The following is a 25,704-nucleotide window of genomic DNA, read 5'->3' as shown; positions in this document are numbered from 1 at the left end:
GCTTCCATCAAAGTCCTCTTCACCTAATCATGTATCTCCTTCATAGATTGGACAAAATCATTAGCATGTCCACTGATGGTGTCATGTGTTGGTAGGTCTCTTAACACCATTATGCCCCTCGGATGTGACCCATACATGATTTGAAAAGGACTTAGGCTAGTTGTTATATTCTTGCTATCATTATAGGCATACTCTACCTAAGGTATCACTTGCTCCCAACTCTTCCCATAATCTTTGGTAAGACACCTTAAGAGGTTGCCTAGGACCCTATTAATGAACTATGTCTACCCATCTATTTGGGGATGGTAGGTAGAGCCATGAGCCAAGTTTGTACCCATCCTCCTCCACAGGGTCTTCCAAAAATACCTCATAAATTTGACATCTCTATTAGCCATAATGCTCATTGGGAGGCGATGAATTATGGCCACCTCTTTAAATAATAGATTGGCTATATGGATAGCATCATATGTTGTTTTGCATGGGATGAAATGAATCATCTTGCTAAACCTATCCACTATGAAAAACACACTATCTAACCCTATCTTAGTCCTAGGTAATCCAACTATGAAATCCATGTTGATGCATTCCCAACACCTATTAGGAATGGGTAGTGGTTGAAAAATTCTTGTATTGGATGAAGTTCCCTTTGCCTTCTGACCTATACCACGTTGCTCTATATACATCCTCGCATCTCTTTACATCTTAGGCCAATAGTAGAACCTTTCTACTAGGTCTAGGATGTTGTTTAGATCAAAATTTCCACTAATGCTCCCATTATTTTTTTCTTGTATGAGATTATCCCTCATGGATCCCCTTAGAATGTACAATTGCTAATCCTTAAAAGATAACCTATTATACAATGTATATTTTGAAAACTGACTATGAAAATGATTCTCAAAACAAGTACATAACTTTCATTCCTTGGAGAAATTAGTTCAACATACATATCCTTGAAGCCTTCAATCCCAACACTCTACAACTTGACCTCTTGAATAGTGAGTAGCTATTTGCTCAAAGCATCTATCACCTTGTTGTTTGTGCCCTTCTTGTGCTTAATAGTAAATGTGTAGGACTAGAATAATTCCATCCATTTGATGTGTCTCAAACTAAGCTTCTCCTGTGAGTTGATAAAACTCAATGCTTGGTTGTCAATAAAGACAAAAAACTCCTTAGGCAATAGGTAATACCTCCATTTCTTAAGGGCTTGAACAAGTGCATAGAGTTTTAAATTATATGTGGAACATCTTATCTTATCTTCATTGAGTATCTCACTAAAGAATGCCATAGGTCTACCCTCTTGGCTCAATACTACTCCTACTGCTAGTTACTAGCATAAAACTCTACCACAAATGGCTTCTCAAAGCTAAGAAAAACTAGTATTGGTTGAGTTTCCACCTCCTTCAATCTTTCAAAACTCTCATCTGTAGGATTGGTCCATGTGAATTTGGTCTTCATGCCTCCCTTGATGGTGTCATTCATCGGTACACATATTTCACTAAACTTCATTACAAAATTCCTATAGAATTATGCTAGGCCATGAAAACTTTTGACCTTAGTAGCTGACCTAGGAGTAGGCCAACTAAAGATTGCCTCCACCTTATTCTTGTCCATTTCTAGACTTCCTTAGGACATTACAAAACCCAAATACACTAGGTCCTCCTTTATGAACTCACTCTTCTCAAGGTTCACTATCAACTTATCCTCTTGAGGCTTCCTCAACACCATTTCTAAGTGTTTCATATGCTCCTCTTTTGTCTTGTTGAAGATAAGGATGCCATGTATATACACCACAAAAAACACTCCTATATAATCTTTCAAGACTACATTCATGACTATCATGAAGGTACTTTGTACATTGGTAAGGCCAATTGGAATTACCAACCAATCATAGAGACCCTTAGTAGTCTTAAATGTAGACTTCCATTCATCACCCTCCTTCATCCTAATCTAATTATAGCCACTCTTGAGACCAATTTTAGAAATGTATTTGGCTCCACCAAGACAGTCCATTAGATCCTCTATCCTAGGAATAGGAAATCTATATCTAATTGTAATTCTATTGATTTTCGTTGAATCAGTACACATTCTCCAGTTACCTCCCTTTTTAGGTGATAGGAGAACTAGTATTGCACATGAGCTGATGCTCTTCCTAATCATCCCCTGATCAAGCAATTCTAGTACTTTCTTTCCTATCTCCTTATTCTATTCTACTACTATCTTGTATGCAACCTTATTAGGCAAGGATACACTTGGTATAAAGTCAATTTGATGACTTATGTCTCTCTTTGGGGTAGTGTTGGTGGTGCTCCATCACATATAATATCTTTGAACTAATCTATCAAATTTTTTACCTATGTAGGTATAGGTGCTTGGGTTGATGACTTCTCCTCCTTTGGCTTCACCATGATGGTATACCCTACTCCTTCACCTTTCTTCAAATATTTGAGGAACTCTTTCCATGTCATCAATAATGTCTTAGCAATAGCCTCCTCTACCTTGTCTTCTTCCAACAATGACCATATCATATAGGTGACTCCATCCTTCCTGAAAGAGTATTTATTTCCCTTTCCATGATGCACTGCCTCCCTTTAATACTACCAAGACATTCCTAATAGAAGATGGAAAGCATCCATAGGGGGTACATCACATAGGATCTTATCTTAGTACTTTCCAATGGTGATGTCCAACCATTTTTTCATTCACTAAGATATTTTTTCCTTTATTCAACCAAGTCACCCTATAAGGAAACACATGTGGAATTTTTTCTAGACTAAGCTTCTGTACTACCTCTTCTAATATTACATTATCAATAGACCTTGAGTCTATGATCACCTTGCATACTTTACAAGGCATGTTGCATGTAGTTCTAACTAGTACTCTCCTTTTCTTAGCTTCTTCCTTTACGGGCTCTTTAACTAAGACTCTCTATAGCATTAGGTTCTATCCCTTCTCTAGTTCAAGGTCTACCTTAGCCACTTTTTGACTTTCTTTCTCTTGGACATAAGTTATTTTCTTCTCTCCATAAGATTTTGATGCCTTATATATACATCTATAGGTAGTATGCCCTAACTTACCACATTGGTAAGGGGTATATATAGGATCATGGTATGCCAAAAAGTAGTTATCTAAAAAATATAAAGTTCTAAAATACCTCAAAGCATTTCAAAACATATTCCACATTTTGTCCCATCCATCCTGATACCAAACCAAAAAATTAATAACTTTATAAGGCTTAGTATATCTTTGGATACCAACACTACATGTTCAATCCTAACAATGTCCCAAAAAATGTGTTTTTGGCCTATTCTTGTGTGTTTTTTACTTCAAACATGTATCTAGTGAGTTTTTTTCCAACCCAAATTTGAGGAAATGGAAGGGTTTCTTAAGAATGTTCTTAGCTTTCCATAAATAAAATGCGTGTCAAATTATGAGATCAGTAAGTAGTTATTACTTATTTTCTAATGGAGTTATGTATAAAGTGTTGATTGGCACATTGATTAAAAAACAACCATAACTTTCAAATGATACAACATTTTTGAAATCTAAAAGATGCATCACATCCTATGCTTCTTCTAATATAGAGCAAAAATATAAAAAAATATTTTTTATAGAGTTTTGAATTAGTTAAGGTGGTAAGACACGAGAGTTTTTATATTCCCAAAATACTATAGTAGAAAATTCATAATTAATTATTTATTTAGAATAAAAATACCCAAAAATATGTCACATTTGAGAACGAGTCTACTTTTTATATCTAGAATCTTATTTAAAAATATTATCATTTGATTTTAATTAAGGTGGTCAGACATATGTCCACTTCTTATTTTGTCCTAAACATTTTGTACTATTGCATTAAAATTAAAAATTTTGACCAATCAATTTTAATTTTTTTAGATAAGGCATAGTTGTTTAGAAACTAAATTTAATTTCTTAGAGATTATTTTCTCTCAACTTTTTGATAGAAACTTCATAACAAGTTGAAAATTGTAGATCAAGTTGACATAACCCTAATTTTTTGATTTTTCATTGCCACTTAAGGGTATGGTTTGGTTCACCATGATCCTACACATACCCTAACATTTCATGTTACTAAAGTGTGATCCCCTATTGTTGTTTCCATACCTTCCCTTGCCACCATTATTTGATCCTCTTCCTCTATTGTAACCTCACCTTTGACTGGCTTTACTTGATCCTCTTCCTCTATTATAACCTCCCCTTTGACTGGCTTTACTAGGTTTCTCAATGCATTTGGAATCTCCATAGGCCCTTTGATAATTGGTTCTTCCACTAGAATCGTCTCTTGAGTTACCTCTAAAATCTCTTCCTCTACCCCTACTTTTTGAGCTTGAGGCACCCTTCTTTCTCAACTTTTCTTCCACTTTCCTAGCCATTTGGAAGAAACTTTCAGATGTACTGAGGTTAAAAAAATTCAATTCACCTTGAATAGACCACATAAGACCATTTAGGTACCTTGACACCCTCAAAAATTTTTCCTCTTGCACTCTTGACCTTAAAGTTAGTTTTTGGAATTTTTACACTATAGGAGCCACATCAAGATCATCTTGTTTGAGATTATACCTTTTCTTGTGAATGTGGATCTTATAATCCTCTGGTAAATAGGTCTCTTTTATTTCAGCTATTGTAGCCTTCTAGTTGGTTATTGGTTTCTTCCCTTCACTCTCTCTTTCCTCTAGCACAAACTTCCACAAAGTTAATGCATGCCCTTTCAATCTTGACTTTTCCACTCTTATCTTTTGAGCCTTTGTTGTCCCTTCACATTGAAAATAGTTTTCAATCCTTTCAGTCCACTCTAGGACCACTTCTAAATCCATCTTCCCATGGAACAATGAAACATTCTCAAGACTATTTCCTCCAAATGCTTTGAGGGCTTTGAGGAATGGTTCTTATTTACCTAGTGGAGGTTCAAGTTCAGGATCTCATCTTCCAAGTCTACCTTCTTCTTTCCCTTACTAGTTTTGGTATCTTCATCTTCTTTTGCTTGAGCTACCTCTTTCATTTCTTTCAATTTTTCCTGCATCTCTTCTATAGCCTCATTAAGAAACCTTTTTTTCTCCTCCATGATCTTTTTCTTCTCATCTACTTCCTTAGCCAATTCTACATTGGTTACCATCTTTGTTGACACATTTAATTTACTAGGAAATAACATACCACCACAAGCCTTAATCGTATGGCTCTGATACCAGTTTTATGGGGAGTTTCTTCAATTGGAGACAATTTTCTCTACCAAGACTATCTCGTAGTCTTCTTAAGGTCTCTTCTCCAACCCTAATATAAGGAATTCACTCCTAATCCCCTTCTACTAAGAAACTCACCAATCAACTTTGTTTCCACTCTCCCTCTCCAAGAATCCAAGCTATCTGCTTCTTGGCCTATCTAGCCAAAATTCCACAAATTTATCTAAGAAAAGAAAAATCAATTTTGTACCTCCTTCATGAGGTTTTTCGTACATTCCAAGCTACTCTACACCTTCTTGACAAGTTTATCACACCTAAACCCAGTCCTTGCTCTATTTGGCCTAGTAGCCCAAAGAGCCCCTTTTAGCCCTCCTAACAACAAGGAATTTGCAATAACTTGAACAATTCTTAACAAGACCTATAGATATCTACTAGAAATTGTCTCATGTTGAGTAGAGTTGGAGATTTACTCAGTCTCCAGTCCCTAAAATGTTTGTATAGTATAAGTATACAAAACCTCAATTTTGAGGGTTTGAAGGGCAATGGCAACAACTATGCTCCTAACATAAGAAAATATTCACTCCAAATTCCCTCCTTTGGTTCTTGGCAGCCACACTCACCATACTATCATTTCCCAACCAATATTGGTATGTGTCAATCCTCTATTCCATCTATTGGTCATGTTTTCACTTCATGCTTTTCTGAATATGTTTCATAATGAATGTTCTTGGTTCTTTATGTGCAAATTAGGGTTTTGTCTCTTTTAAGTTTGTTAACCCTAAGAAAACCCTAATTAGCATTCTAAAAAATTGTGCCCTAAGCAAGCCTTTTAGATTGTTTTCCTCTTACTTTTTAATTAGGTAGGAACACCATTATAAAATACCCTTTTCTAGGAACCTTTTAAAAGAATATTCATTTGTCCCACAAAGTTCCCAAAATAACCTTTATCATCAATTCTTTTCAAAATCTATAGTGGTCACCATGTCATTATAAGAACTTGCCTACATTTTACTACTAGTGGCATGGCAACCAAGCAATTATTAAGTGCGAGACCCAATTAGTGAACAAGCATGGTTTCAAAGTGGATTACCCATACCATTAGATCTTTTTAAGATTGATGGTGGTCATGTTGTCACTATGAGAAATTGCAAGAATTTTACCCTTAGAAACATAGAAAATGCCATAAAAGATAAATATGGTGGAATAAAACCTAAAGAAATGCGCTATGATTTTAATTTCCATTAATAAGCCTCATCTACACATTGGAATGTCAGAAGTGTCAGATGCAATTAAAGGTGTACCCTAACAAGAAAGTGGTCTAGATCCTCACTATTAGATTTCATTGAAATCAACGATACCAGTTGCTATGTCATTGCTAGAAGTTAGAGGAACTTTAACGATCACAAAATGGTGGCCTCCCATGAAAAGATATTATGATAGGACCTGATTTCAAAAGTAGCACTGTGAAGATGACCCATCATAAATGGCCATGCCACCATGTCATGATGGTCTAATGTCATATGCTACTATGGATCAAAACATAACAAAATGTACTTATTGATTTGTGTTGTTAGATCTCTCTAACATTGACATTGGTCACTATGTCATTATAAGAAATTGCTCAATTTTTATTGCTTGCAACATGGAAACCAAAGAAAAGATAGGAGGACCCAAAAATTTTCCAATAAAATAATCATGAAATGTTAATTTTTTGATCAAGGAAGCATCAATTAAGGTTGCTATGTTGCTATAATAACTCACTTAATGTTTATTCTTAGTGACATAGCAAGAGCATAACACGTGCCCAACGTGGAAGATTGAAACTAAGGCACTAATGATTTTAATCGTCAATTATATGATTTTTCAATATTGATAGCTTATTTTTAAATTAGAAGGTGGTGCCACCCTATTTTCCTTAAGATCCATTTATGAAGAATAAGGATTCCCTGTGAAAATTAAATCTAGATATATATTGTAGGATTTTACAAGTTCTTCTCTATGAAAAGAAATTTCAAATTTTTAGAGAGCCAAGAGCTTGATGAAAAGTTGTTCATGCCTAGTTGAATTACAAAAGAGTTTTCTATATCCATTGTTTGTTGTATAAATTTGAAGAGGAATAATAGAGAGCCAAGTAAGTATCTCAATCCATCATATAGTTCAAAGAATTCTGGTATTTTGTACTTCTATAGAACATGCCTCCGAAGAAGGGTTTCTTTGGAAAAGTAGAGTATGCTAGTAGGAACATACATGATGATTTTTTAGAACAACTAATTGAATCCACAAATGAGTTAGCCCAAATTAAAAATATAATCCTTGCGAACCCTAGGCCTAAAATTGTAGATGGTTTATATGATAAAGGGAATTGGGTTAGGGATGCTATTATTCCAAAATACGACTCCAAATTTTTAGGAAATGGTTCGTAGAGAGGAAGTTGTTTACTCTCCATGGGAATGTTTAAATTTTTTATTTGGGTAAATTAGTAGTCCCTGGGGTCTTCATGGACTCAAACCTACTTATAGCCATAGCAAAAAATTATGACCCCATAGCCAAGATAGTAAGGAGAGTAGATGGGAACCTCTAAGAATGATAAATGCTGAGGAAATCTACGAGGTTTTTTGGTTTGGAGCCATCTACAGACTATCATGAGGTCATTGACTTGCCAAGATTTGAGAATATTCATTAAGGATCAGGTCAGGTAGGGTGATTTGAGAGAACACTTCACTACAATTAGGAATTCGACTTTTGTTGCAACATCAATTAAGGAGCCTTTTAAGAAGAAATTTTTGACTAGAAGAGCTATAGATATATACATGACCTTCTATAGGGTTTTTGGTGAGGATGAACAAAATGTTATACCAATAAAACTCATGTATATGATGACATAAATCTCTTCTTTTGGTGTGGACATAATCTTTGATTTTGCATCTTATATAGCTCAGGAGATTCATATAGGATTAAAAGGGATTGCAAAGAGCAAGGTGCAAAATTTTTTTGGTTATTATTCATTATTGATGGACATATTCTTATTTTAAGGGGTTACCTATTTTGAAAAGGAGATGGTTTTTAATAGTGAATATGAAGGAGAAGCTCTTCTAGTCTAGTTATGAAGTGTAGATATGATCTGGGATGAAGAGGAGGCCATATTTATTAGATTTTATAGCTATTTTCTATCCAAGTTGAGAAGTCTCATATTAAGGGACAATAATAGAATCCCTAAGGTACTGTTGGATTTCATTAGGCCCATAAAACATCCTTCTAGTTTGAAAGTATCCAACAACTAGGCTGATATTATACCTTAACCTATTTCAATAGATTTTAGGGTTTATGGTTTCCAAGGGATTCCCCATGTAATGCCCTACTAAGTACCTCTAAAGGTAGGGATAGTTGAAATAGTGTGGAAAAAAGGGTGATTGAAGGAAGCACAATTGGATGGTAGATCTAGGGGCTCAATTTTCCCCACTTGTACTATGGCTCCCTAGTTTATAATCACTAAGGGTAGTTGGGTCTTCCTGTACAAATTCTTAGACTAGTATAAAATAGTTGTCTCCCATGCCTATTTTAATGATAGTGAGGGGTTTTTTGATGTGTTCAAAAGAAGGGTTAAAAATGGTCCAAAAGAGCATCAACCTTACTTCCTTGAAGACGTAATAAGCAATGAGTTCTCTTTGTAAGAGAAAGAGATAAAAAAGAAGTCAAGATTTTACTCTATGGGTTTTGGAATTTATTAATTTTTTTGAAAATAAGTATAAGCAACTAGATGATGCAAAAAGAGAGGCAAACAAATTGAATAAATTGATGACTACTTTTCCTAAGATTATGGAAGTCATGAATGAGAAGAAATTATTATTTATTAATTCTTTTCTTGATAAAGCCTGAGAGGTCATGAAAAGGCTATCTTTCACCCAAGCAGTAGGATAAGGACAATTAGTTCCTCAAAAAAGATTGGTTTATAATATAATATAGAGTAAGAGGCTCATGGGTGATAAATGAAAATAAATAATAGGGTCAACTAGTGTTGTTCTAGAGGAGAAACCTAATGAGCCCATGCCCAAGAGGTAGAGGATGGAAAAGGAACAAGTGCCCCAAATAGAGGAGTATTCACCCACTCAATCCCCATTACACATAGGAGATGAACAACTCACTAAGGAGCAGGTTGAATAGCTAGGATCCCAAGGGTGAATTTTCATTACCACATTAGAATTGGAAGAAGAAAATACTAAGGAACCTCCAATGCCAAGCCTTGAGCTGACTATTGCAGACTACAAATGAAGGGAGTTGGACCCTATTGTAGAATAGGCCAACCATGAGTTCATCTCTGATGACAATTTTTCTAAGTAAAGAACATTCTATCAATTTTCTTAGAGAACAAATATTTGATTGTTAGAATAAAAGTGTAGTAATTTGAAAATAGAGAATCCTGAGATGGAGGAGGTAGATATACCAAACTGAATAAAGAAAGAAATGATGCCAGAGTTTCAAATCTTTACCCTTGAAGAAGGGAGGCAAATGATAAAATCATCTATCGTTTTGTTTCTGCCCAATTAGGATATTACATATGCAATGATTTTTAATTCTTTTACAAAGAAATTAAGTATAGATGATAAAGGGAAGAAATAAATGAAAGGTTTCAAGTTCAGTGAAGACCATGTTGTACTAGTAATATTGTCAATGAGAAAAGGATCTAGAACTAGCTCTTCCTTCCCTGATGACACTAGTTTGATAGGAAACCAAATTGTGAAAAGAGTTGAGGAAACTACTAGTGAAGAGGCTATAGAGTTAGTTGTTGGATCAGCCAAGTTCACCTTAGCCACAACTCAGAGAGATAGAAGAGAAAGGTTAGAGTCATACAATAAATATGAGAAATTTTTGGCTACCTATAAAAAAAAAATTCAAAATAGGATTGAATTAGAAAATAAATTGATGGGACACCAAAGGTAGTCTAGTAGCCCTAGAATCACTTATCCTGATCCACCAATAGAGCCTTTTAAATCTAGTCCTCTTATTGACAGTCTAGAGATAGCATAGAGACCTCAATATTACACTATAGAGGATTTTGAAGAAGAAAAGAGTAAACTCTAGGTGTTGCATGTAGAATTGGAGATCTAATATGAGGATAGGTTAAGGAAAGTCATTATGTATTTAGTTGATAAAATTGTTTGGCCAAATTTCTATGAGTAGCTAAAAAAGGTAATAAATATTTGGGACGGAATAAAAGAAATGATGATGCTCTAAAGCCAATTGTCAAAAAATGGAGTAGAAGGAATAAGAATGTTACCCTTCTATGTTTTTGTATCATTAGTTTATCCTATAGGCATATAGAAAAGACTTATGACCTACCCAATGATTTATCAGAGTTTTATGATAAGAGAGTTTTATTACAAAAGAGGATCATAAGTTATCTTGACAAGTACAAGAGTATTAATTTTGAACTCTTCCCACATGCCACAAATAAAAATGATAGGTTAAAAAATAAGGAGGAATAGGCCCAGGAATTGGATGACCTATTATGCCTTCAAATTAATAAGATCATACATGAAAAGGGAAATGCATGGTGGGAAGCTACAACTGAAGAGATTCTAAAAGTTCAATTATTCTTTAATTCTTTGAGGAAGGATTTTCTTTAGAATGAAAAAATTGGAGAGTATGTGATGAAGAAGCATCATGATATTGTACACTTTAATTGGCTAGATGATACACTTTTTGACAAGTGGATAGAAAATTTCATTTATGCAAAGAAATTAGAATGTGATGAAACTAATGATGATGAAATGGAACAAAATGAAGTACAAATAATTGACACATTAGAAAAAGTAGAAGAGGACAAGGGTAAGAAATCAATTGTAGCTATTGGAATAGAGCCCCAAGATGATGAATTGACAATAGGAAAATTGATGGTGACTATTAATGTGTCAGTGCAATACAACATGGATGGAATACCTTAAGTCTAGCTCAGCCTGCAAGTACCAAAAGGAGGTCCATCACATGCAAAACCAAGTATCACACACTCTGAGGAAGAACACCAATAATAAAGCCAATCATAAAATCCTTAGAAACAAAAAGTTTTCCCCACCAAAGAATATTCATTCATGAAAACATTCTGTAGCACCAATTTTTTTTTTGTGACATTAACAATGTAATTTTTTTTGTATTAAGGTCAACTGTCAATATCTTCTATGCCTAAATCTTGTTTCATCTCACACTATATAAGTTAGATTCTAGGGCTAGAAATGGGGTTTGAGTCATTGTACAATTTAAGTTTCAATAAGCTTTGTTTGGTACATTTTTTCTTCAATAAACTCTTTGATGTAAATTCTAAGAATACATTAATCATCCATGATCATGGTGTCTTATTTTGAGGTGTTCTAAGTACTATCCAATGTTATATAATATTCAAAGAAGAATAATGCAAATAGGAACTGTCTGCATTGTCTTTTCTCTCTAAATCTTGTCTCCATTTTTAGTGACTAGTTATTTTGAGATTGTATGAGTAAACCTTGTTCAGTTTAATGCAACTAGGATAAGTTGTATGTCAATTTGTTATTGTTTCTGATTCAATGAATGGATAAAATGTTTCAATGAATATGACATGATATCTAGGCATTAGGAAGGATTTATGTAAGAATGAGTTGTAGAGAGAATTGCTAATTATATTGATTGTAATGCAATCAATTAGTTCAATAAAATTGGATAAATTTTGAATCTCAATGGATAAGGCACTGATCAACTATTTTAGTGAGCATATGGAGAGATCATAGATAGATGTCAAGAAAAAATCTAAAAATAAATATCAAATTTATTTTAAATGTTTGAAGAATGTCAAAGGTGGTCAACACTTATTTAGATTTAACTTTTGAGTCTTAGTTAGCTGCTTTTGCCTGGAATTATCTGTGGATATAAGAAGAATTGTGACCAATCTACTATAAGGGATGAAATATTGTTGTAAATTGTCATAAAATAAGTGAAAATATGAATGTAGCATCAGGTTGTGAATCTTTTATCCCTTAGGTGCACCCACCTTGGTTTTGGCAGCGCCAAAAGAGTAAAAAATCTTTCATGATTTTGTTGAAGTTGGATCCAAATCTGAAGAGCATATAGTTGTTTATAGGAAATAGCTAATCCCTAAATTACTGTAATCTTCATAATCTTGGTATTAAGTACTTTGTTTCTTAGTAATGTAAAAACTCAAACAAAATGATGACTTTGTTGGGGAGTTGTACAACTTATTCTTATTTGTGAACTTTACTACAGTTTCTTTGGGTGTGTCAGTGTATATTTTTGTCAAATTGCTTGGAAATTATTTGTGGTTATATTGGACTTTTGTAGTGAAAAATCTTGAGAATTGAAAAAGAAAAGAGAAATCCGTAAATACTATAGGTGTATACTAATGTATACAGTCCATATAGAGTGTCTTATCTATTGAGCAAGAGTTGCAGTCTTATGTTATTTGTGATTGGTTCTTGTGTGTGTCAATCTATTCCATATTATCCCGTGTATTTTCTCTGAGTCAAAGTTATTTCATGTTATATTTTCCCTATGATATGGTGGCAACCTAGTCAAGGTTTTGAAAACTACTACTTATTAAAAAGATTCCATAAAAGGTAGACAAAATGAAAAGTACACAAACTTATACAAGAGCTAATCCTGATATACCATTGTATATTTATATTCCCTAGGATGGTAGGAAAAATAAAATAAGAAGAATGTAGATATAAATCCTACTTGGAAACCAAGGGGTAGTACATCAGTAAACTCTCAATAAAAACCAATGGTAGGGAGAGAATTGACTTCATTAAGCTTTGAATCAGAGACCACAAGGATCTTAGGAGGGATGTCTAGTACTCCATTACAAGAAGATCAAGCCTACCATGACAAGAATGTTTCCTCAATGGGAGATGCATTACATAGACTAGATGTGATAGGTGAAATGAATATAGGCTAGGATATGGGAATATCATGAAAAATCCTTTTAATCCTAGAGAAGTTTCATATGGGGATGCAAACTTTATAGATCTAAATGATCCAGTTGATTTAGAAGCAACTTCTATAGATCCAAAAGAGGTATACCTAGAAATAGGACTTTGAAAAAAATGGGTTTTAGAAGAAGAAGCCAAACATGCTCACTTGGAAAAGGAAAGAGAACAAGCCACAATGAATGCTCTCATGAGAGATAATTTTCTTAGAAGAATGGCTACCATAAAAGATCAAAAAAATAAATTGGAGGAAAGGACTTTAGTCCTTCATGCTAATGTTTTTAGGGATATAGATACTTTGAGATCCAAGGTTCTAGAATAGGAAAATCTCATAAACCAAATGCAAGAACCCATCATATCTCAAGTTCAACCCTACAAGCCTGATTAGATAGACCATGTAGAACCTATTGTGAAAACCATAGATAAAGGAAAAGATAATGCTATAGGAATCCAAATAAATGAACATAAAGTTATACCAAGTAAATCTATGAATCCTTCCATATCTAAATTGGATTTGGATTTGGAAAAGGCCAAAAAAAAAGGAGGATCTTGAAAAAGAACTTTAGAATATTGAGAATGAAGCTCAGGCAGCGAAAACTAGGAGAAAGATTCAACTTATCAAGACTAACTTTGCCTTAGCCTCATGGCCTAATTTATCCATCCAAGTTGCACCCATTGTACCTACTTGTGGGATAGTAGTCTTTAACCAAAACATATCTCAATATAACCCTGCTTGATCATCTACCACTAGTACCCATATTCCTACTATTCAAATACAATAGTCTTAAATTGTTGCCCATAACCAGGCCAATATAGAAAGCATATCTAGTGTTGTTGGATTTTAGAAGAAGCCCATATATATGGAAAAATATAGATAAATGTCATTCTTAGGCATCCCAAGTTTCCCACATCCAATATCATTTGACTTAAGAGATAAAGTTGTCAATTTTTCTAGAAATAATGTTGTTACTGGTGAAGAATACTTGAGAATATTTATAGATATGTTAAATAATTTTGAAGTTGAACATGAGGATGTGCTAATGAAATTTTTTGTACACTCATTAACTAAGGATGCAAGGGACTGGTATAGGAGATTTCTAGATGATAGTATTAGTTCATGGAGTGATTTAGAAAAAATGGTCAAAGAGCAATATGGAGATAATACTAATGTTGACTTTATGTTGAATGACTTCAACAATACTAAAAAGGACCCTAATGAATCTACATTTGATTTCAATGTAAGGTTCTAGAAGGGGATGTACTTGAACTATTTTAGGTTATGAGATTGAATGAGAATGTGTGCCTTACAACAGATTTCAATTCTTTAGATAGTAAAATGGTTTATCGATTGAGAGATAAAGATCCCAAAACTTTGAGGGATGCTTACAAGGTGGCAGTGAAGGTTCAAAACAATAGAAAAGAATTTGAGGTATGTGCAGGATCATGGTGTGCCAAAAAGTGGCGATGTAAAAAAAAAAGAGTTTGAAGACGCCTAAAAGCGCTTCAAAATCCGCTTTGACTTTTTTTTACCTATCCAGGAACCAAACCTGGAACGTTAAGCCGAGCCTTATTAGATATCCGATATCATATCGGATATCCAATTTTAAATCCAATATCCGACTAATAATTAAAATCATATAATAGTATGATATATTATTTAATATTATTATTATTGATATAAAATAATAATAATAATATTAAATAATATATCATACTATTAGATTATAATAATATTATTATTATAATAATAATTATACTATAATATAATAATATTATTATAATTATTATTATACTATAATATAATAATATTATTATTATAATAATTATTATACTATAATATAATAATATTATTATTATTATATTATAATCGTATAATATTATACTATAATAATAATATTATAATAATATAATATAATATTTCATATATTATAATATATAGTAATGTAATATAATATATATATATAATATAATATAATAATAAAAAATAATATCTTATAATATAATATATAATAAAAAAGTATAATTATTTATTTATAATAAAAAAGTTTATTTATATTATAATTATTATCCTAAAATAGTATAAATAGTATATCCTAAAATATTACGTTATATATACTAAAATATTACGTTATTATATAGATATATTAATAACATATATATTAATATAATAATATTTATAATATATATTATATTTAATAAAAATATTACGTTGTTATATATATATTATATTATTATACATATTAATATAATAATATATAATACAAAGAGGGTCGTCATTTAATGGGTCAAAGGGGGTCATAGGTCACCCTATGACCCGCTTTGACCCATATGAACGACTCGACTATATCCCTACGGGTCCTAGGACCCCTAGGGACATACGTCGTCGTTTAATGGATCAAAGGGGGTCATAGGTCACCCTATGACCCCCTTTGACTCATATGAACGATTCAAATATGTCCCTAGGGGTCCTAGGACCCCTAGGGACATATGTCGTCATTTAATGGGTCAAAGAGACCTATGACCCCCTTTGACCCATATTACCCATTCGAATATGTCCCTTGGGGTCCAAGGACCCCTAAGGACATATGTCGTCGTTTAATGGGTCAAAGAGGGTCATAGGTCACCCTATGACCCCCTTTGACCCATAATACCCATTCGAATATGTCCCTAGGGGTCCTAGGACCCCTAGAGACATATGTCATCGTTTAATGGGTCAAAGGGGGTCATAGGTCACCCTATGACCCCCTTTGACCCATATTACCCATTCGAATATGTCCCTAGGGGTCCTAGGACCCCTAGCAACATATCTCGTCGTTTAATGGGTCAGAGAGGGTCATAGGTCAACCTATGAACCACTCTAACCCATATTACCCATTCGAATATGTCCCTAGGGGTCCTAGGACCCCTAGAGACATATATCATCGTTTAATGGGTCAAAGAGGGTCATAGGTCACCCTATGACCTGCTTTGACCCATATTACCCATTCGAATATGTCCCTAGGGGTCCTAGGACCCCTAGAGACATATATTGTCGTTTAATGAGTCAAGAGGGTCATAGGTCACCCTATGACCCCCTTTGACCCATATGTACGATTCGAATATGTCCCTAGGGGTCCTAGGACCCCTAGAGACATATGTCATCATTTAAAGCATCAAAGAGGGTCATAGGTTACTCTATGACCCCATTTGACCCATATTACCCATTCGAATATGTCCCTAGGTGTCCTAAGACCCCTAGGAACATATGTCATCATTTAATGCATCAAATGGGGTCATAGGTCACCCTATGACCCCCTTTGACTCATATGAACTATTAAAATATGTCCCTAGGGGTCCTAGGACCCCTAGGGACATATGTTGTCGTTTAATGGGTCAAAGGGGGTCATAGGTCACCCTATGACCCCCTTTGACCCATATGAACGATTGGAATATGTGCCTAGGGTCCTAGGACCCCTAGGGACATATGTCATTTTTTAATGGGTCAAAGACCCCATTTGACCCATATTACCCATTTGAATATGTCCCTTGGGGTCCGAGGACCCCTAGGAACATATGTCACCATTTAATGGGTCAAAGAGGGTCATAGGTCACCCTATGACCCCCTTTGACCCATAATACCTATTCGAATATGTCCCTAGGGGTCCTAGGACCCCTAGAGACATATGTCATCGTTTGATGGGTCAAAGGGGGTCATAGGTCACCCTATGACCCCCTTTGACCCATATTACCCATTCAAATATGTCCCTAGGCGTCCTATGACTCCTAGCGACATATCTCATCGTTTAATGGGTCAGAGAGGGTTATAGGTCACCCTATTACCCCATTTGACCCATATTACAAATTCGAATATGTCCGTAGGGGTCCTAGGACCCCTAGAGACATATATCATCTTTTAATGGGTCAAAGAGGGTCATAGGTCACCATATGACCCCCTTTGACCCATATGTATGATTCGAATATGTCCCTAGGGGTCCTAGGACCCCTAGAGACATATGTCATCATTTAAAGGGTCAAAGAGGGTCATAGGTTAACCTATGACCCCATTTGACCCATATTATCCATTCGAATATGTCCTTAGGGGTCCTAGGACCCCTAGGGACATATGTCATTGTTTAATGGGTCAAATGACCTATGACTCCCTTTGACCCATATTACCCATTCGCATATGTCCCAAGGGGTCCGAGGACCCCTAGAGACATAGATCATCGTTTAATGGGTCAAGAGGGTCATAGGTCACCCTATGACTCCCTTTGACCTATATGAACGATTCGAATATGTTCCTAGGGGTCCTAGGACCCCTAGAGACATATGTCATCATTTAATGGGTCAAAGAGGGTCATAGGTCACCCTATGACCCCCTTTGACCCATATTACCCATTCGAATATGTCCCTTGGGGTCCAAGGACCCCTAGGGACATATGTTGTCGTTTAATGGGTCAAAGAGGGTCATAGGTCACCCTATGACCCCCTTTGACCCATAATACCCATTCGAATAGGTCCCTAGGGGTCCTAGGACCCCTAGAGACTTATGTCATCGTTTAATGGGTCAAAGGGGGTCATAGGTCACCCTATGACCCCCTTTGACCCATATTACCCATTCGAATATGTCCCTAGGGGTCCTAGGACCCCTAGCGACATATCTCGTCGTTTACTGGGTCAGCGATGGTCATAGGTCACCCTATGACCCCCTTTGACCCATATTACCCATTCGAATATGTCTCTAGGGGTCCGAGGACCCCTAGAGACATATATCATCGTTTAATGCGTCAAAAGTTTCATAGGTCACCCTATGACCCACTTTGACCCATATGAATGGTTCGAATATGTTCCTAGGGGTCCTAGGACCCCTAGAGACATATGTCATCACTTAATGGGTCAAAGAGGGTCATAGGTTACCCTATGACCGCATTTAACCCATATTACCCATTCGAATATGTCCCTAGGGGTCCTAGGACCCTTAGGGACATATGTCATCGTTTAATGGGTCAAAGAGGGTCATAGGTCACCCTATGACCCCCTTTGACCCATATTACCCATTCGAATATGTCCCAAGGGGTCCGAGGACCCCTAGAGACATATATCATCGTTTAATGGGTCAAGAGGGTCATAGGTCACACTATGACCCCCTTTGACCTATATGAACGATTCGAATATGACCCTAGGGGTCCTAGAGACATATGTCATCATTTAATGGGTCAAAGAGGGTCATAGGTCACCCTATGACCCCCTTTGACCCATATTACCCATTCGAATATGTCCCTTCGGGTCCAAGGACCCCTAGGGACATATGTCACCATTTAATGCATCAAAGAGGGTCATAGGTCACCCTATGACCTACTTTGACCCATAATACCCATTCGAATATGTCCCTAGGGGTCCTAGGACCCCTAGAGACATATGTCATCATTTAATGGGTCAAAGGGGGTCATAGGTCACCCTATGACCCCCTTTGACCCATATTATCCATTCGAATATGTCCTTAGGGGTCCTAGGACCCCTAGCAACATATCTCGTCGTTTAATGGGTCAAAGAGGGTCATTGGTCACCCTATGACCCCTTTTGACCCATATTACCCATTCGAATATGTCCCTAGGGGTCCTAAGACCCCTAGAGACATATATCATCGTTTAATGGGTCAAAGAGGGTCATAGGTCACCCTATGACCCGCTTTGACCCATATTACCCATTCGAATATGTCCCTAGGGGTCCTAGGACCCCTAGAGACATATATTGTTGTTTAATGGGTCACCCCCTTTGACCCATATGTACGATTCGAATATGTTCCTAGGGGTCCTAGGACCCCTAGAGACATATGTCATCATTTAAAGCGTCAAAGAGGGTCATAGGTTACTCTATGACCCCATTTCACCTATATTACTCATTCGAATATGTTCCTAGGTGTCCTAGGACCCCTAGCAACATATGTCATCGTTTAATGCATCAAAGGGGGTCGTAGGTGACCCTATGACCCCCTTTGACTCATATGAACTATTCAAATATGTCCCTAGGGGTCCTAGGACCCATAGGGACATATGTTGTCATTTAATGGGTCAAAGGGGGTCATAGGTCACCCTATGACCCCCTTTGACCCATATGAACGATTGGATTATGTGCCTAGGGTCCTAGGACCCCTAGGGACATATGTCGTTGTTTAATGGGTCAAAGAGGGTCATAGGTCACCCTATGACCCCATTTGACCCATATTACCCATTCGAATATGTCCCTTGGGGTCTGAAGACCCCTAGGGACATATGTCGTCGTTTAATGGGTCAAAGAGGGTCATAGGTCACCCTATGACTCCCTTTGACCCATAATACCCATTCGAATATGTCCCTAGGGGTCCTAAGACCCCTAGAGACATATGTCATCGTTTAATGGGTCAAAGGGGGTCATAGGTCACCCTATGACCCCCTTTGACCCATATTACCCATTCCAATATGTCCCTAGGGGTCCTAGGACCCCTAGCGACATATCTCGTCGTTTAATGGGTCAGAGAGGGTCATAGGTCACCCTATTACCCCCTTTGACCCATATTACAAATTCGAATATGTCCGTAGGGGTCCTAAGACCCTTAGAGACATATATCATCGTTTAATGGGTCAAAGAGGGTCATAGGTCACCATATAACCCCCTTTGACCCATATGTATGATTTGAATATGTCCCTAAGTGTCCTAGGACCCCTAGAGATATATGTCGTCATTTAAAGGGTCAAAGAGGGTCATAGGTTACCCTATGACCCCATTTGACCCATATTATGCATTCGAATATGTCCTTAGGGGTCCTAGGACCCCTAGCGACATATCTCATCGTTTAATGGGTCAGTGATGGTCATAGGTCACCCTATGACCCCCTTTGACCCATATTACCCATTCGAATATGTCTCTAGGGGTCCTAGGACCCCTAGAGACATATATCATCGTTTAATGCGTCAAAAGGGTCATAGGTCACCCTATGAGCCACTTTGACCCATATGAACGGTTCGAATATGTCCCTAGGGGTCCTAGGACCCCTAGAGACATATGTCATCGTTTAATGGGTCAAAGAGGGTCATAGGTTACCCTATGACCGCATTTGACCCATATTAGCCATTCGAATATGTCCCTAGGTGTTCTAGGACCCTTAGGGACATATGTCATCGTTTAATGGGTCAAAGAGGTTCATAGGTCACCCTATGACCCCCTTTGACCGATATTACCCATTCGAATATGTCTCAAGGGGTCCGAGGACCCCTAGAGACATATATCATCGTTTAATGGGTCAAGAGGGTTATAGGTCACACTATGAACCCCTTTGACCTATATGAACGATTCGAATATGTCCCTAGCGGTCCTAGGACCCCTAGAGACATATGTCATCATTTTATGGGTCAAAGAGGGTCATAGGTCACCCTATGACCCCTTTTGACCCATATTACCCATTCGAATATATCCCTTCGGGTCCAAGGACCCCTAGGGACATATGTCACCGTTTAATGCGTCAAAGAGGGTCATAGGTCACCCTATGACCCCCTTTGACCCATAATACCCATTCGAATATGTCCCTAGGGGTCCTAGGACCCCTAGAGACATATGTCATCATTTAATGGGTCAAAGGGGGTCATAGGTCACCCTATGACCCCCTTTGACCCATATTACCCATTTGAATATGTCCTTAGGGGTCCTAGGACCCCTAGTGACATATCTCATCGTTTAATGGGCCAGAGAGGGTCATAGGGTGACCTATGACGCCCTTTGACCCATATTACCCATTCGAATATGTCGCTAAGGGTCCTAAGACCCCTAGAGACATATATCGTCGTTTAATGGGTCAAAGAGGGTCATAGGTCACCCTATGACCTGCTTTGACCCATATTACTCATTCAAATATGTCCCTAGGGGTCTTAGGACCCCTAGAGACATATATTGTTGTTTAATGGGTCAAGAGGGTCATAGGGTGACCTATGAACCCCTTTGACCCATATGTACGATTCGAATATGTCTTTAGGGGTCCTAGGACCCTTAGAGACATATGTCGTTATTTAAAGCGTCAAAGAGGGTCATAGGTTACTCTATGACCCCATTTCACCTATATTACTCATTTGAATATGTCCCTAGGTGTCCTAGGACCCCTAGGAACATATGTCATCGTTTAATGCATCAAAGGGGGTCGTAGGTCACCCTATGACCCTCTTTGACTCATATGAACTATTCAAATATGTCCCTAGGGGTCCTATGACCCTTAGGGACATATGTTGTCGTTTAATGGGTCAAAGGGGGTCATAGGTCACCCTATGACCCCCTTTGACCCATATGAACGATTGGATTATGTGCCTAGGGTCCTAGGACCCCTAGGGACATATGTCATTCTTTAATGGGTCAAAGAGGGTCATAGGTCACCCTATGACCCCATTTGACCCATATTACCCATTCGAATATGTCCATTAGGGTCCGAAGACCGCTAGGGACATATGTCGTCGTTTAATGGGTCAAAGAGGGTCATAGGTCACCCTATGACCCCCTTTGACCCATAATACCCATTCGAATATGTCCCTAAGGGTCCTAGGACCCCTAGAGACATATGTCGTCGTTTAATGGGTCAAAGGGGGTCATAGGTCACCCTATGACCCCCTTTGACCCATATTACCCATTCGAATATGTCCCTAGGGGTCCTAGGACCCCTAGCGACATATCTCATCGTTTAATGGGTTAGAGAGGGTCATAGGTCACCCTATTACCCCCTTTGACCCATATTACAAATTTGAATATGTCCGTAGGGGTCCTAGGACCCTTAGAGACATATATCATCGTTTAATGGGTCAAAGAGGGTCATAGGTCACCATATAACCCCCTTTGACCCATATGTATGATTCGAATATGTCCTTAGGGGTCCTAGGACCCCTAGAGACATATGTCGTCATTTAAAGGGTCAAAGAGGGTCATAGGTTACCCTATGACCCTATTTGACCCATATTATCCATTCGAATATGTCCCTATGTGTCTTAGGACCCCTAGAGACATATATCGTCATTTAATGCATCAAGAGGGTCATAGGTCACCCTATGACCCCCTTTGACCCATATGAACGGTTCAAATATGTCTCTAGGGGTCCTAGGACCCCTAGAGACATATGTCATCGTTTAATGGGTCAAAGAGGGTTATAAGTTACCCTATGACCGCATTTGACCCATATTACCCACTCGAATATGTCCCTAGGGGTCCTAGGACCCTTACGGACATATGTCATCGTTTAATGGTTCAAAGAGGGTCATAGGTCACCCTATGACACCCTTTGACCCATATTACCCATTCGAATATGTCCCAAGGGGTTCGAGGACCCCTAGAGACATATATCATCGTTTAATGGGTCAAGAGGGTCATAGGTCACCCTATGACCCCCTTTGACCTATATGAACGATTCGAATATGTCCCTATGGGTCCTAGGACCCCTAGTGACATATGTCGTCGTTCAATGGGTCAAAGAGGGTCATAGGTTACCCTATGACCCCATTTGACCCATATTACCCATTCGAATATGTCCCTAGGGGTCCTAGGAACCCTAGGGATATATTTGAATCGTTCATATGAGTCAAAAGGTGTCATAGGGTGACCTATGACCCCCTTTGACCCATTAAATGATGACATATTTGAATCGTTCATATGAGTCAAAGGGGGTCATAGGGTGACCTATGACCCCCTTTGACCCATTAAACGACGACATATGTCCCTAGGGGTCTTAGGACCCCTAGGGACATATGTCGTCGTTTAATGGGTCAAAGGGGGTCATAGGTCACCTTGTGACCCCCTTTGACCCATATGAACCATTCGAATATGTCTGTAGCATGCTAGGACCCCTAGGGACATATGTCATCATTTAATGGGTTAAATTGGGTCATAGGTCACCCTATGACCCCATTTGACTCATATGAACGATTCAAATATGTCCCTAGAGGTCCTAGCACCTCTAGGGATATATGTTGTCGTTTAATGGGTTAAAGGGGGTCATAGGTCACCCTATGACCCCCTTTGACTCATATGAACCATTCAAATATGTCCCTAGGGTCCTAGGACCCCTAGGGACATATGTCTTCGTTTAATGGGTTAAAGAGGGTCATAGATCACCCTATGTCCCCCTTTGACCCATAATACCCATTCGAATATGTCCTTAGGGGTACTAGGACCCCTAGGGACATATGTCATCATTTAATGGGTCAACCGATATTACCCATTCGAATATGTCCCTAGGGGTCCTAGGACCCCTAGAGACATATATCGTCGTTTAATGGGTCAAGAGGGTCATAGGTCACCCTATGACCCCTTCTGACCCATATGAACGATTCGAATATGTCCCTAGGGGTCCTAGGACCCCTAGAGACATATGTCATTATTTAATGGGTCGAAGAGGGTCATAGATTACCCTATGACCCCATTTGACCCATATTATCCATTCGAATATGTCTCTAGGGGTCCTAGGACCCCTAGGGACATATGTCATCGTTTAATGGGTCAAAGGGGGTCATAGGTCACCCTACGACCCCCTTTGACTCATATGAATGATTCAAATATGTCCCTAGGGGTCCTAGGACCCCTAGGAACATATGTTGTCGTTTAATGAGTCAAAGGGGGTCATAGGTCACCCTATGACCCCCTTTGACCCATATGAACGATTCGAATATGTACCTAGGGTCCTAGGACCCCTAGGGACATATGTCATCGTTTAATGGGTCAAAGAGGGTCATAGGTCACCCTATGACCCCCTTTGACCCATATTACCCATTCGAATATGTCCCTTGGGGTCCGAGGACCCCTAGGGACATATGTCATCGTTTAATGGGTCAAAGAGTGTCATAGGTCACCCTATGACCCCCTTTGACCCATATTACCCATTCGAATATGTCCGTAGGGGTCCTAGGACCCCTAGAGACATATATCATCGTTTAATGGGTCAAAAGGTTCATAGGTCACCCTATGACCCCCTTTGACCCATATGAACGATTCGAATATGTCCCTAGGGGTCGTATGACCTCTAGAGACATATGTCATCGTTTAATGGGTCAAAGAGGGTCATAGGTTACCCTATGACCCCATTTGACCCATATTACCCATTCGAATATGTCCCTAGGGGTCCTAGGACCCCTAGGGACATATGTCATTGTTTAATGGGTCAAAGGGGGTCATAGGTCACCCTGTGACCCCCTTTGACCCATATGAACAATTCGAATATGTCCCTAGGGTCCTAGGACCCCTAGGGACATATGTCGTCGTTTAATGGATCAAAGAGAGTTATAGATCACCCTATGACCCCCTTTGACCCATATTACCCATTCGAATATGTCTCTTGGGGTGCAAGGACCCCTAGGGACATATGTCTTCGTTTAATGGGTCAAAGAGGGTCATAGGTCACCCTATGACCCCCTTTGACCCATAATACACATTCGAATATGTCCCTAAGGGTCCTAGGACCCCTAGAGACATATGTCATTGTTTAATGGGTCAAATGGGGTCATAGGTCACCCTATGACCCCCTTTGACCCATATGTACGATTCGAATATGTCCCTAGGGGTCCTAGGACTCCTAGGGACATATGTTGTCATTTAATGGATCAAAGAGAGTCATAGGTCACCTTATGACCTCCTTTGACCCATATGAACGATTCGGCTATGTCCCTGGGGGTCCTAGGGACATATGTTGTTATTTAATGGGTGAAAGGGACCCCCTTTGACCCATTAAAGGACGACATATGTCCCTAAGGGTCTTAGAACCCCTAGAGACATATATCGTCGTTTAATGGGTCAAAGAGGGTTATAGGTCACCCTATGACCCCCTTTGACTCTTATATATTAATAATATACATATTAATAATATACATATATATTAATAATATACATATCAATATAATATATATATTACATTATTATATTTAATAAAAATATTACGTTATTATATAAATATATTAATAACATACATATTAATATAATAATATTTATAGTATATATTATATTTAATGAAAATATTACGTTGTTATATAAATATTATATTATTATACATATTAATATAATATTATATAATACATATTACATTTAATGAAAATATTATGTTATTGTATATATTAATAACATACATATTAATATAATAATATATAATACGTATTTTATATATATAGAAATTACGTTATTATATTTAGTAAAAATAATAATAATATATATTATATTTATAGATTGTAATAAGATTAACATAAGATATTATTATATATTACTACATTATATCTTGTATGTTTACATTACGTTATTATATATATATATATATTTTAAAGTATGCCTTTACATATTAATATAAGTGAAATAATTTAAAAATAAAAAACTAGAACGTTTAAATCGAATTTCCCTCTAAAATTTGAAGATTTTTGGAATTTGACTACCGAGCCATATCGGATATCTGATCAGGCTTGGTATTTACCAAGCCTGCCCGGTCAACCCCAAAGACATGTTTATAGAGAGTTTTAGTGATACTCAGACTTCGAGTAGCCTTCTGACAATGTTATTTTGATCGAAATTGAATGAAA

Source organism: Cupressus sempervirens, chromosome 9 (genome assembly GCF_028749045.1).
Source record: "Cupressus sempervirens isolate cs-2001-9-10 chromosome 9, ASM2874904v1, whole genome shotgun sequence".
NCBI classification, from domain to species: domain Eukaryota; kingdom Viridiplantae; phylum Streptophyta; class Pinopsida; order Cupressales; family Cupressaceae; genus Cupressus; species Cupressus sempervirens.
Note: the sequence above shows the minus strand (reverse complement) of the source record.